Here is a 13,147-nt window from a genome sequence, read left to right on the forward strand (position 1 = left end):
AGGTAAGTAAGAAAAAAAAGTTTTTGTCCTCTCCGGCCCCCAGGAGCACTCTGCAAGCTTCAGCAAGACTGGGGGAAGGCAAAAACACACCTGTTTTTACGAAAAATGGGTGGAAAATGGGTCTTTTCTCAAAAATTGATGGTTTTTTTTTTGCCTTTCCCCAGCCCTGCTGAAGTTTGCAGAGTGCTTCTGGGGGCTGGGAGAAGGCAAAAGCACCTCAGTTTCTGTGAAAACCAGCCCATTTTCCCCAAAAAAGGGATGTGGAAGTGGGCTTCAACCTCAGGAGGCCAAAAATGGCTGTATTCGGTGTATAAGACGCACCAACATTTCCATTTCCAACATCTTTTGGGGAGGGGGAGAAGGTGCATCTTATACTCCAAAAAATACGGTAGTTCTCTTGAGAAATCCACAATGGGTGAAATGTAGAAGGGAAGAAGATGACTAGGAGCAAAGTGGGTAGACCTAATTGTAGCAGCAGCTAAGTACACCACTGAGTTACTTCAAAGGTCAGCATGAACTCAGGAGAAAGTCTGTTGATGTAGTTACTCAAAGAACATTAGCACTTAATCAATCTTGATGGTGAATAGATGGTTAAGGTGACTGGTTATCCCCTTGGGTTCACCCAGTAAATTCCCTTGAGGGCATGGTTAGTTGTTATGGAATGGGTCAACCTTTCTAGAGGATCCTGGAGTCAGCTGGCAGAATTTCGAGAGACGCAAGGCCAAGGGTTGCCCTTATTGGGAACCTAGGGAGGAATCTCTTGTTGAGTCCTCTTTGTTTATTTTGGATTTTCGGTAGCTGAGTCACAAGTTACCATCACTAAAGTTTCTCTTCATTTGGAGTCTTTGCTGTTTTTTTTTGTAAGTGCTGACAGAAACCGAGTCTGAAAGCACTAAGCGGGCAGTTCTCTTGCAACCAGGGATCCTCAGGGAGATCTGAAGGGGTTGAGGGTCAATGCTGCTGCTTTCCCAAATGTTGATCAGCTCTTTTTCTTGGCAGATGGGGGTATAATCACAGGGTCAGCTGAGTTTAGGTGTTCCCAGGATATGAATGGCAGCTGAGTGAAGTTATTTTAATCTTGTACTTGACTGGGTTTGCTCTGGGTTGAACTGAATCTTGCCAAATTTAGTCAGTTGGGATCAATTAACCCTTTGGGTGTGTAGCCACATTTGATTCCCTCGTTGACCCAGTTAAGGGTAAGTGTAGAAAAAAGAGCCAAGGTAATGACTTGTTAGAAAAAAATAATAATATTTTTCTGATCTTCCCATGGCTTCTGGAAAATGTCATTAACAGGATATGGAGCAATAACCTTCCTTTATTGTTACCCTGACTTCTGAGTCTTAAATTGTTGGAAGAAATGTCCTTCTGGGTTCAGTTCCAAGTGGGGAAAACGACACTGGAAACACTGGAAAAGATGGTTTTAATGGTGGACGGGGCCACATGGTTTGAGGTCCTGGGGAAAAGGGGGTCACATGCTTCAAGATGTTGGGTGAAGAAGGAAAAGGGACCGAGATGTTGAAAGTCCCTGGTTTTATGCCCTCCGCTCCTGTGCAAAAAATGCACTTTGATTGGCTGTCAGACTCCCATGGGGCCGTACAGGGGCAACTCTGTAGGCTGTGTTTTGAGTCCAAGTTTGGTTGAGCGTGCCTTAATCCCATCACCCTGGAGCTGGAGTGGGGGAGATCTTTGTTATGTAGAATAGACTGGCTCAGGCTTTTTTAATGGCCCATGGACAAAAGTGGGGGCTATTAAGAGTGAGTCTGTTTCTTGCCTAAAAATATGTTTCTCCATTTTCACATCCAAGGAAATATAATATTTTGCCTTTTCAATATTTCCCAGGATATTTCATTTTTCTACGAGAGGGGTGGGTTATAACTTCCTACAAAAGATAGTGGTCCTTTTTCCAAAGGATGTTTCACCCAGTGAGTCTCTAACTCAGGTAAGCTTTTTCAGTGGTTCTTATAATTCATTATCACATTAACCGGGTTAAAAGTATTCTTTTCTGGAAAAAAAAAAGTTCCTGCCCATTTTATTTGTTAAATTTCGACACCCTCTACTTACCTACAGTAAATGATTGTGGGTGTTTTACAGCAGTGCAGAACATACACACCTGAATAAAAGCACGGATTAAAAAAATAGAGTTAAGAACAAGTTAAAACCTAGAAGTTAAAAGTAAAAATCCAAAGTCATCAAATTCAGAAGGCTAAAAAAAGGTTAACAAAGCAGCTGAAGCCACCAGACATCCCCAGGGCAGAGTCAGGTCTTTACATCCTTCTGGAAAACCAGAAGAGTAGGGGGCTCACCTCACCTCTGGGGGTAAGCTGTTCCAAAGCAGAGAAGGCTACTCAAAAGTCCTTGACCAACAGGATGCACAATGTGTCCTCCTGCCCGAGCAGGTGGCACAGGTTTTTTTAAAAGTTTTTTATTTTTCCCTTTCAAATTCATTCCTAGATATACATTCTTATAATCACTATTTAACATTTGTCCATTCATCATTAGTCTCTATACTCATTTTTACACACACACATATATAAAATAGTTTGGGTCACTTTCTTGCCACCCCGTGCCTGCATCTTATTTTGCAACAACCTTACTCCTTCCATCTTCTCAACCTCCCTTCTCTACCTTCTTCTTTCCTCCTCTCCTTCCTTTCTTCTTCCCCTCTCTTTCCCCTCTCCTCCTCCCTTCTCCTCTTTCTTGCCCTCTCTCCTGCTCTTAATTCCCCTCCCTTACTTTCTCTGCTTCACCCTTTCTTCTTTTCCCTCCTCATCTCCCCTCCTTTCCGTTGTTGCCCTTACTTATTTGTTTTCTCTGATGGGTTCTCGGGGTGGCATTTCAGCAATCCCAACTTTATATTTTCATACGGGATCGTGTCCTGCCCCATACATCCCTGCGACCCATTCGCTCACACAGAGAGGGACTCCTCCGGGTGCCGTCCTCCAGAGAGTGTCAGAGGGCGGTGCCCAGGAGTAGGGCCTTCTCTGTGGTGGGCCCTACCCTTTGGAATGACCTCCCCCCAGACATTAGGACAACAACCGACCTCCGCTCCTTCCGTATGAAACTGAAGACCTACCTGTTTCGACTAGCCGGCCTGGCATAACTCTACAGCTTCTCCACCCCTTGGTCATTTTTTAACTGTTAATTTTAGTTTTTAAATTTTTAATGCTATTGGGGTTTTAACTTTTTCTAAGCACTGTAATTTATTTATTTATTTTTACCTCCTCTATATGATACTGTTTTGATTGTTGCTTTTGTACGTCGCCCCGAGTCCCTGTGGGGAGAAGGGGTGACTAACAAGTTCAAATAAATAAATAATAAATAATAAATACAAATAATTTTCTCTGTTTACATTTTTATTTCTAATATTAGTTCCACTTACGTCATTTTTCCACTAGTATATTCACATTTTAATATTTTCTTATTTCTCCTCCCCCTAATTAAATAATGTGTCATCTGAGTTATATATTTCATGTTTTGTTCCTTTCTCTTTCTATTTATATCTTTTTTTTCAAGCCAACCGTAAAATCGCCCCCATGTCCTGTAATACACTGATTCCTCTTTGTCCTTTATTCTCAATGTCAACCTGCTCATTTCTGCACAATCTAGTGTCTTCTTTATTACCTCCCATTCCAATAGGAAGGTTGGACAGGTTGATGTAATGGGATGAGACAGTTCTTCAGGTATTCATGTCCCGTGTCATGAAGGGCTTTAAAGATGATGATCAACACTTTGAACTGGACCTGGAAGCACACCAGCTCCCAATTGTGCCGCAAAGGTATTACATGTGCCACCCTTTCTCCAGGAAGTGCCCAGCAATCCATGCACTTTGACAGCAGGAGAGTTCTGGCAAGGCTCCAGCCTTTTTCGTTGGCCAAGCAGGCAACAGTAGGCATGGGTTGGTCAACGCAGTCAATACAATTCTTTTGTATGCAATCATTTGGGTGATTTGTTCTCTGGTCCAAGTCTAGGGAATGAATGCTCTTATGGTCTGGCTTCTTTTTTCAAGCCACTCCTTTTTCATCTTAGAGAACTAGATATGGAAAACAGTCAGGGACTGAGGTTAGGTATTTCTAGAATATGGGTGGATCAAGTTAGCCCTGGGTAAGACTGGTCTTTTTAAAGGAAAGTCTATTTCCCTAGGGATAATACCATGAAGGCCATTGTCCAATTCCAGTGTGCAAGAGAAGAAGCTAGAATGATAACAGCCGAGGTAGCTGTGATGGTTTATTGTCTTTCTCACTTTTTGGTGCTCCCTGGTGCCCAAAGGTTTGGGGAGGCACTACTGTATAGGCTACAGTAGCTTCATTGGCTACCAATGTGCTTCTATGTCTGATTGAAAATGCTGGTTATCACTTATAGAGCCCTACATGACTTGGTTCTCAAGTGCTTATTTCTCCCACCAAGTTTCAACTTGTCCTGATACCTTAGAAATGGCTTCACCACATGAGTGTGCTGAGGACACTCTTCTGGGACTTCCCACATGCTTCTGGGATACATGGTGCCCCTAACTTTCTGGCTTTTTAGATGACACGGAAGAACTATCTTATTTTGCAAAGTGTCTGCGTACAAATGGGAATAGCACTGCCTTCAAATAGATGTTTCTTGTGGGAAATTAACTCAATTTCTATTTATCAATTGTATGCATCATAGCAAATGTCCTTGAGTCCTGTGAAGCAGATGGCATGTAAAATTTTATGTAAATAAAATAAGCCAAAGCCAAACAAACCAAACTATGTTCATTCAACATTTAGTTATTATGATATTATGCTCATTTTGCTGTCATAATATCCTTAGCCAAATGATGCCTTCACACAACATTTTGGTTAGTTGCATCTATTTTTTAAACCTAGCCTGTTTGGTTAGTTAGTATGATGAACCCCAAATAAAATGTAAGAACCAAGTTAAACATGCTGTGTAAACACAGTCATGATGTCTTAGTGTGTTAACTAGGCACTCTGTTATAATTGTGTTTTGAGTTAATATATTGTGTAAACACAACCACAGTAATTTTATGATGATGATTACTGGTTAATCTTTGGTGAGATTCGCAGCCTTTGGGACTGGTTGGTAGCTCAACAGCTTGAGTCCTAACCAAGGACCTAGGAACTGTTAAGGTAACGTCGAAGGATATAAGCTGTTCCAAGTAGGGCGGTTTTTTGTAGAATCAGAATGTTCAAGTGCGATAAATTTAGAATTTCCAAATAAGAGAGATAGGCGTTTAGGTATTAATATAATTAAGGTATTATTATATACTTTATTCATTAAACATGAAACTCAGCCAAATGAACATTCAAAGATGCATTACAAATATCAGTGACTGGTGCTAATGGTTGATACGGTTTGCTGCCAGCGTCTTAGGTATCAACCAAGTACCTTCTTAAAATATAAGATGTTCCGAGTAGCGCAGTTTTTTGCAGTTCCGCTGGTGTTATTGCAGGAAGCTTGAATTTGTTGATGTATCTTGTAAAATTCTTGGACATGGTGCCAAGTGCTCCGATGACAATGGGTATCACTGTTACATGCTTCATCCATAGCCGTGTAGTTTCGATGGCCAGGTCGCGATATTTCATTATTTTTTCTAGTTCTTTTTCTTCGACTCTGGCATCACCAGGAACAGCGATATCAATAAACTGTACACTTTGGCCCTCTACAACTGTGATATCTGGCGTGTTGTGCTCCAAATGACGATCCATTTGTATTTGAAAGTCCCTCAAGATCTTCACCTCATTTTCAATAACTTTTTCCACTTTATATTCCCATGACTTTCTGGATACAGGTAAATCATATTTTTTATATAATGACTAGTGGATTAATTTAGCAACTCGGTCATGTCTAGTTTTGTAATCTGTTTATGTGATTTTGCTGCATTCACATATTAAATGTGAAACAGTTTCGACTTTGTTATTGCCAAGTCGGCAGTTTGGGTTGTCAGTGGATTTTTGTATCTTCGCTTTCATGGCATTAGTTTGTAGTGCTTGTTTTTGAGCAGCCAGTATTAAACCTTCCCTTTCTTTCTTTCTTTTTCTTTCTTCTTTCTTTCTTCGTTCTTTCCTCCCTCTCCTCCTATTATTATTATTATTAATAATAATAATAATGATAATAATAACAATTGCGTGGTTAATCTTTGGTGAGATTCACAGCCTTTGGGGCTGGTTGGTAGCTCAGCAGCTCGAGTCCTAACCAAGGACCTAGGAACTGTTAAGGTAACGTCGAAGGATATAAGCTGTTCCAAGTAGGGCGGTTTTTTGTAGAATCAGAATGTTCAAATCTGATAAATTTAAAATTTCCAAATAGCGAGGTAGTCCTTTAGGTATTGCTCCAAGGGCTCCAATTACAATCGGGACAACACACGATTTCTTTTTCCACAGTCGTTCAACTTCAATTTGCAAGTCCTGGTACTTTGTGATTTTTCCTTGCTGTTTATCTTCAATTCGTGCATCTCCAGGTATTGCAATGTCAATGAACCATACTTTTTTCTTTTCAACTATTGTTATGTCAGCTGTGTTGTGGGCAAAGTGCCTGTCAGTCTGGATTCTGAAGTTCGCTTCTCAATTACTTCTTTCTTATATTCAGCGTTGACTTAGTTGTCTTTAAAAGGCCTCCTTTATTTACTTCCTCAATCATTGGTTCTTCACTTTTCTGGATGTAATCATTCAAGCTGTGTTTTTCTTCTTCCACTGTTTTACTTGTAGGAGTCCTCGACCACTCTCTGCTCTTGGTAGATGCAATCGGTCAACATCACTTTTAGGGTGCAAAGCATGATTCATTGTCATAAGCTTCCTTGTTTTTCTGTCCAAATTGTCCAACTCCAACTGGGTCCAGTCAATTATTCCTGCAGAGTATCGATTATTATTATTATTGTTATTATTATTATTAATTTTATTTGCCACCTATCTCACCATGGCCACTCTGGGCAACTCATAACATAAAAAATGAAGAAATAAAAAAGAAGATTCAACAAAATGAAAGGAAAATAATAGAATAAAACAAGGAGACTGAAAACAAAGACAATACATATGACTAATAAAAAAAATGGCCATGTGGGGAGCAAGGGGTGGGGGAAAGTGGAATCTGCTGTCAATCTAGCACCACCTCCAGAGTTGAACTTCTCCATTTGGGTCCCCATGCCAATTTGCAGAATCAAGAGCCTCCCCCCAAATCCTGGGCTGGGAACAAGCACTGCACAGACACCTAATCTCCTTTGCTCCCCATTTGCCTTGGGAGGTGGGAAGACACTTTAGTTAAGGAGCAAACCAGAAAACATATTGCCATACAGTAACTCCAGGAATGGAATTAAATAGTCCTCGACGTGGGACCAAAACTGGAACCAAAATTCCCATTGCTAATGAAGGAGATTGTTTAGTGAATCATGCTCCACTTTATAACCTTTTTTGCCATATTGTTAAGTGAATCACTGCAGCTGTTCAGCAAAAAGACGGTTGTTAAGCGAATCCAGCTTTCTCCATCGTCTTCCTCGTGGAAAGCCAACTGGGAATGTGGCAAATAGCATTCCCGTGACCCCAGGACACTGCAATCGTTGCAAATCCCTGCCAGTTGCCCTTGCATCCAATTTTTGTTTTCATGACTGGAGATGCTACAATAGCTGGTAAAGCCAGCAGCAACAGTGGGGACAGAATTCAACTACAGCAGGGGTCCCCAAACTTGGCAACTTTAAGACTTGTGGACTTCAACTCCCAGAATTCTCCAGCCAGCTGAAGTCTTAAAAGTTGCCAAGTTTGAAAACCTCTGAACTACAGTATCTGCGGATCCATGTCCGCCCTAACTACACTTCCCACAATTCCACAGGAGCGGCAAGAAAAAAAATATCTCGGCTTTTGGTGAATTCTCGCGGTAACCTACACTTCCGAGAGAATGGAGACGTAAACGAAGTTTGAACGTCGCGCCTGCGCATTAGCTGAAAGTCCGAACAGAGGGAAGGGGGCGGGGCTTGCCGTTCTCCTCAGTCTCGGCCCCGCCGCCATCTTGTTTCGCCGCCACTTTCGCGCTCGCTCCGTTCCCTCACATCCCCGCCCCCTCCCGCTCGTTTCGGTGGGAGGCGCCCGTGCTGCAGCTAAACCACTGGGACTCTCCGCTGCAGCCGAAGCGCGACGTGAGGCACGGACTCGGAGCTGGACGGTGAGTTTAAAGCAGGGCGAAGGAAGGCTCCGCGGTGGAGTGGCGGTTAGGCTTCTCTTTCCCTTCCCCCTTCTCCCGTCGCCGCCATTCACCTTGCCCGTCCTTCTGATTGGCTGGAGTGGCCCCCCGCTGTCGTTCCTGATTGGCCGCCGGCGGGATAGACGAATGGGCGGAACTGTCGCTAGGCCATTGGGTAAAGGTTGCGGGCGGACCGTGGAGGAAACAAGCGTGCAACGGAAAGAGCCTTCCCCCCCGCCCCTCTCCCAATCCCCGAGGTGGACATCGGAAAGGGCGGGGCTTGTGACCATGGGTAACTTACCATAGAGGAGAGCATAGAGGCCGGCAGGGCCTCAGTGAGAGGCGGGGCTTAAGTGGAAGGAACCTGAATTTCTCTTGGGTTCTAAACAGCTAAGAAAGTCAGAATTCTGGCTGGTCTCAGACGTTGCCCCGAGCCGTTAATCTGTGCTTGTATGGGCATTGCATGAGCCCCAGTGATGTAGTTTTATTTTTATGTATTTATTTTATTTAGTTTGTCAAGCATGTAAAACAGGGCTGTCCAAATTTGGGAACTTTAAGACTTGTGGACTTCAACTCCCAGAATTCCCCAGCCAGCCATGCTTGTTGACTTCAACTCCCAGAATTCCCCAGCCAGCCAAATCCACAAACATGGCTGGCTGGGGAATTCTGGGAGTTGAAGTCCATAAGTCTTAAAGTTCCCAAGTTTGGACTCCCCTGATGTAAAAGACAACAGGTATAAGTATAAACATAAATATGAACACAGGAAATGGGTACGAAGAAATGGAGACAGCGGGACAGGGACAGTAGGCATACTAGTGCACTTATGCACGCCCCCTTACAGACCTTTTAGGAATGGGGTGAAGTCCACGCTAAACAGTTTAAGATTAAAGTTATGGGGGTTTGAGGATGCAACAACAGAGTCAGATAGTGCGTTCCAAGCATTGTGGTTGGAGTCGTATTTTCTGCAATAGAGTTTGTAGTGGTTTACGTTAAGTTTGTATCTATTGTTTGCTTGTGGATTATTGAGGTTGAAGTGAAGTAGTCATTGACAGGTAAGACATAGCAGATAATTTTGTGTACTATGCTTTGGTCAGACCATAGTTCTAGATTGTCCAAGCCCAAAATTTCAAGCCTGGTGGAATAAGGTATTCTGTTGTGAGCAGAGGAGTGGAGGACTCTTCCCGTGAAATACCTCTGGGCCCTCTCCATTGAATTAATATCCAATATACAGTGTGGATTCCAGGCAGACGATTGGTCTGGCAAAGGTTTTGTATGCTCTAGTTTGCAGTACAATATTACTGGAGAAGAAGCTGCGCAAGATTAGGTTGGCAACTCTTTCATTCAGTAAACCATGATTCATTTAATCATGGTAAGCTTTTTGTGCATGCTCACTGCCTGTATCCTCTTAAGAAGGAGGCAAAGCGTGGGTTTCATCTCTTGGAATTGCATGACTCTCAGGAAGAACTGGTGGTGTTGATTCAAACTCGTATTGATCACTGGCTCTTGAAAGCCTCTTACTTCCTATGGCTATGATTGGGATTAGAAGAAGGGTATATTGAATGCAAAAAAATAAAATAAAATTTAAACCTCTGTGCTTCGTTGCTCCAGTTTCTGCAGTTACATTCTGATTATTGAAGTAGTTTATATCACATTTTTCTGTTGGAAAAGCACTGATTATTTCAGAAAATAATGCCAATTGTAACTGGCAATAAGAGGTGGCTAAGACACTGAACTTGTCCATCAGAAAGGTTGGCACTTCAGAAGTTTGAATCCCTGGCGCTGTGTAACAGAGTGAGCTCTGGTTACTTGTCCCAGCTTCTAGCAGTTCGAAAGCATGTAAAAAAATGCAAGTAGAAAAAGAAGAACCATCTTTGGTGGGAAGGTAAGAGTGTTCCGTGCGCTTTATGCATTTAGTCATGCTGGCCACATGACCATGAAGACGTCAGACAGCACTGGCTCTTCAACTTTGAAACAGAGATGAGCACTGCTCCCTAAAGTCAGGAATGACTAACACATATGTGCGAGGGGAACCTTTACCTTTTATATAGAATGCAAAAAAAAAAAGAAAAAAAGATTTAAACCTCTGTGTTTATTGCTCCAGTTTCTGCAGTTACATTCTGATTATTGAAGTAGTTTATATCATGTTTTTCTGTTGGAAAAGTAATGATTATTTCAGAAAATGATGCCAATTGTAACTGGCAATACTGTGGAACCATGAATTCTACCTTAAAGAATTGTGTCTCCAAGGAATTAAAATTATATTTGAAGCCCCAAAGTTTGTTCTTTTCTGCCTAGTTAATTGTGATGTTTGTTGAAGTTGATTGGTTTTGTTGACTTGTGAGCTGTTTACCTTGATTATGTATTATTGTCTGTTGACTTCCATTGCTGTCTCAGGTGTCACTTGTTTAAATATAAATTGTCTAAACTGCAACTATTTAACAAAGTGTCATTTAAACGATATCCAAACCTGCTTGGATTTGTTGCATGTCTAGTAGGATACAATGTCCAAAAGATACCGTTTCTTACAAGAAAGAATACAACTTTTCTTAAAGGATTTCTGTTGAACATAGGAAAATCCAAGTCGTAAGGAGAGAGAGTTTAATGTAGTTATTAAAGTGCTGGTCTAAAAACTATGAGACCATGAGGTTTAATTGTCCTTTAGACAAGAAAGCCAGTTTTAAAAGTTAGGTTTTGAGCCAGTCACACTCACTGAGCCCAACCTACTTCCCAGTACTGTTGTGGGGAAAATAAGAGACAAGTATTAATTAGCTGCCTTGAGTTACACAAAATGAAAGTGAGATGTGAATCTAAAAGTCTTTAACAGAAAAAATGAGCAATTTGAATTGGATTCAGTAACAAATTTGAATTTGCTTCATAAATGACCTTAAGTATGTGTCAGCTAACTTTGCAGAAATTACATTTTAGCTTGATTCTAGTTTTTAAACACTTCTAAATATATAATTTATGTATCTACCAAGACCACTTTTGAATAGATACCTTAAAGCAGAATTGGGTAATGTTCCAACTTCTTCTTAACTCCCTTCGGTCTTAGCATACTGTAAGCAGCATCCCACAACCATTTGGGGACCAGGGACTGGTTCTGTGGAGAGGTTTTTCTGCAGACCTGAGGGGGCGTGATTTTATGTGCTGCCTGTATCCCATGGGTGGGACTTCGCTTGTTTGCACAGCCCGGTTTCTGGCATCTACTTATCAGTTCAAGAATTTCATAACCCTAAGTCAAGAGTTTCTGTTCTATGCTGAAGAAAATAATGCTTCTAATAGATAATGCACATAGTTCAGTTTGTTGGAAACTTTCAAGGTGTTCCAAAATTCTTCTGGATCCATTTGTCTTGGAGAGTGATAGCTTCCCATCCTTCACTTCATCAATTGCGTAGAATGGCTTGACAGATGTGGGATTTAATTTCATTTGGGGAGGTGAGGGAGAGAAGAATGAAGGGAAAGACATGGCAGTTACCTAGATGCATCTCATGAGAGCTTATGCTTAATTTTTTAAAATTAAATATTTATTTAAATTTACTGGCCGTCCAACTCCAGTGGACTCTGGGCAGCATCCAAATCTAGGGAAAACATAAAAACAGATAATAACATTGACTCATGCAGCCAGCCCAGGCTAAAATAATCTTGACGGCAAAAACAATAAGAGAATATGGGCCATTGATCAAATAATATCAAATCTGCCTGGAGCGAGTTTAGCTCTTGTAGTGGTGAAACATAACTTCCTTTTTCCCTTTTCTTCTTAATACAGCTGTATACTAATCACGATTAAAGATATAGGAGATTTATTTCCAATTAAACATACATTGAATTGTATTCTAATTCAAAAGCCTTTTTTTTTTACCCTTTCATGTTTATATATGTCATCTCCAGGTAAGTTCCGTCCTTTTAGTTCTCCCCCCCCCCTCTTCATTTCATTCTTGCCTCTCTTCCCATAAGCACTTCTCCTGATCTCTTCCAGTTCTTTGTTCTTCTTCTTTAGAGGTAAGGTTACATCTTGGCTGTAGACCAGATTGCTTGCTGGATACCCGTGTTTTGTTTTGCATCAAAACAGAAGAGTTTATTGGGATGGAAAAAAATACTCTGGATGTTCCTGTAGTTAATAGTGTCTTCTGACACTGCAGCACCTTTTTGAAGCATGTATGTGTCCAGCAGGTTTTGTGTATATGGAGAGCATTATTTTTATACTGTGGTCCAGAGCAATAACGAGTTTTGCCCATAATTTTAAAGCAGGGTTTCTGACTCATTGCAAATTTTAAAATAAATGGACTTCAACTCCCAGAATTCTTCCAGCTAGCATGCCACAGCTATCTGGGAAATTCTGGAAGCTGAATTCCACCTATCTTAAAGCTGCCAAGGTTTAAACCAAACCTTAGCCTGGTCATATCACTTTCAAAGTTCATTCTGTTTTCCCTGTGACCATTATCAGCATACTATCTTGTAAAGTGTTATGAACCTGAAATGATGTAAACATTACAGTTATGTACTGAAGTCAGCACCATGGTTATCTGAATAAGCTACTGAATAAGCTGCTGTGATGGGCTGCAGTAATATTTTCAAAAGGGTTTTTTTCTGTTAATGACAGTGTCTTACATAGGTAATTTCAAGTTTTTAAAAATCTAGTTCACTTAGAAATAGATACTATGTAGGCAATTGTTCAGTTTATCTTCATTTATTCCATTGTTCACTGAGAATTAGTGCTGAATTGGACTGTTTATTGAAATATCACTACTTTCCAAATGTTTGGCTGTTGTATGTCGAACTCATTTCAACTTTTTTCTTTTCTCTCTGCTATTGGAGAATTTAAAATGCTATTTACATAAAATATAATGATCATTTAATATCTCAAGACTTAAATAGGAGGTGCAAAGCTCATTTAAAAATTTCAAGAGAAAGTATATGTCAGAACATGATTAAGCCTCAACAAGGGTTGCAGCTAAGTGCTGATTCTAGCACAAGCAAAGGACCAGAAAATCTA

At 41.0% G+C, this 13,147-nt stretch overlaps 1 protein-coding gene across 1 annotated transcript in view; it reads left to right on the top strand.

Annotated features, from left to right (window-relative positions):
• The first annotated feature begins 7,979 nt into the window (after nt 1–7,979).
• The window catches only part of NFYC (nuclear transcription factor Y subunit gamma), a 62,176-nt gene continuing 57,008 nt past the window's right edge, over nt 7,980–13,147 (top strand). Inside the window, exon 1 of the mRNA XM_081962662.1 lies at nt 7,980–8,136. The gene's annotated coding sequence lies outside the window, so the exon portion shown is untranslated. The remainder of the gene's footprint in view (nt 8,137–13,147) is intronic.

This window comes from Natrix helvetica (genome assembly GCF_964273705.1).
Source record: "Natrix helvetica genome assembly, chromosome: 9".
Taxonomy (NCBI): domain Eukaryota; kingdom Metazoa; phylum Chordata; class Lepidosauria; order Squamata; family Natricidae; genus Natrix; species Natrix helvetica.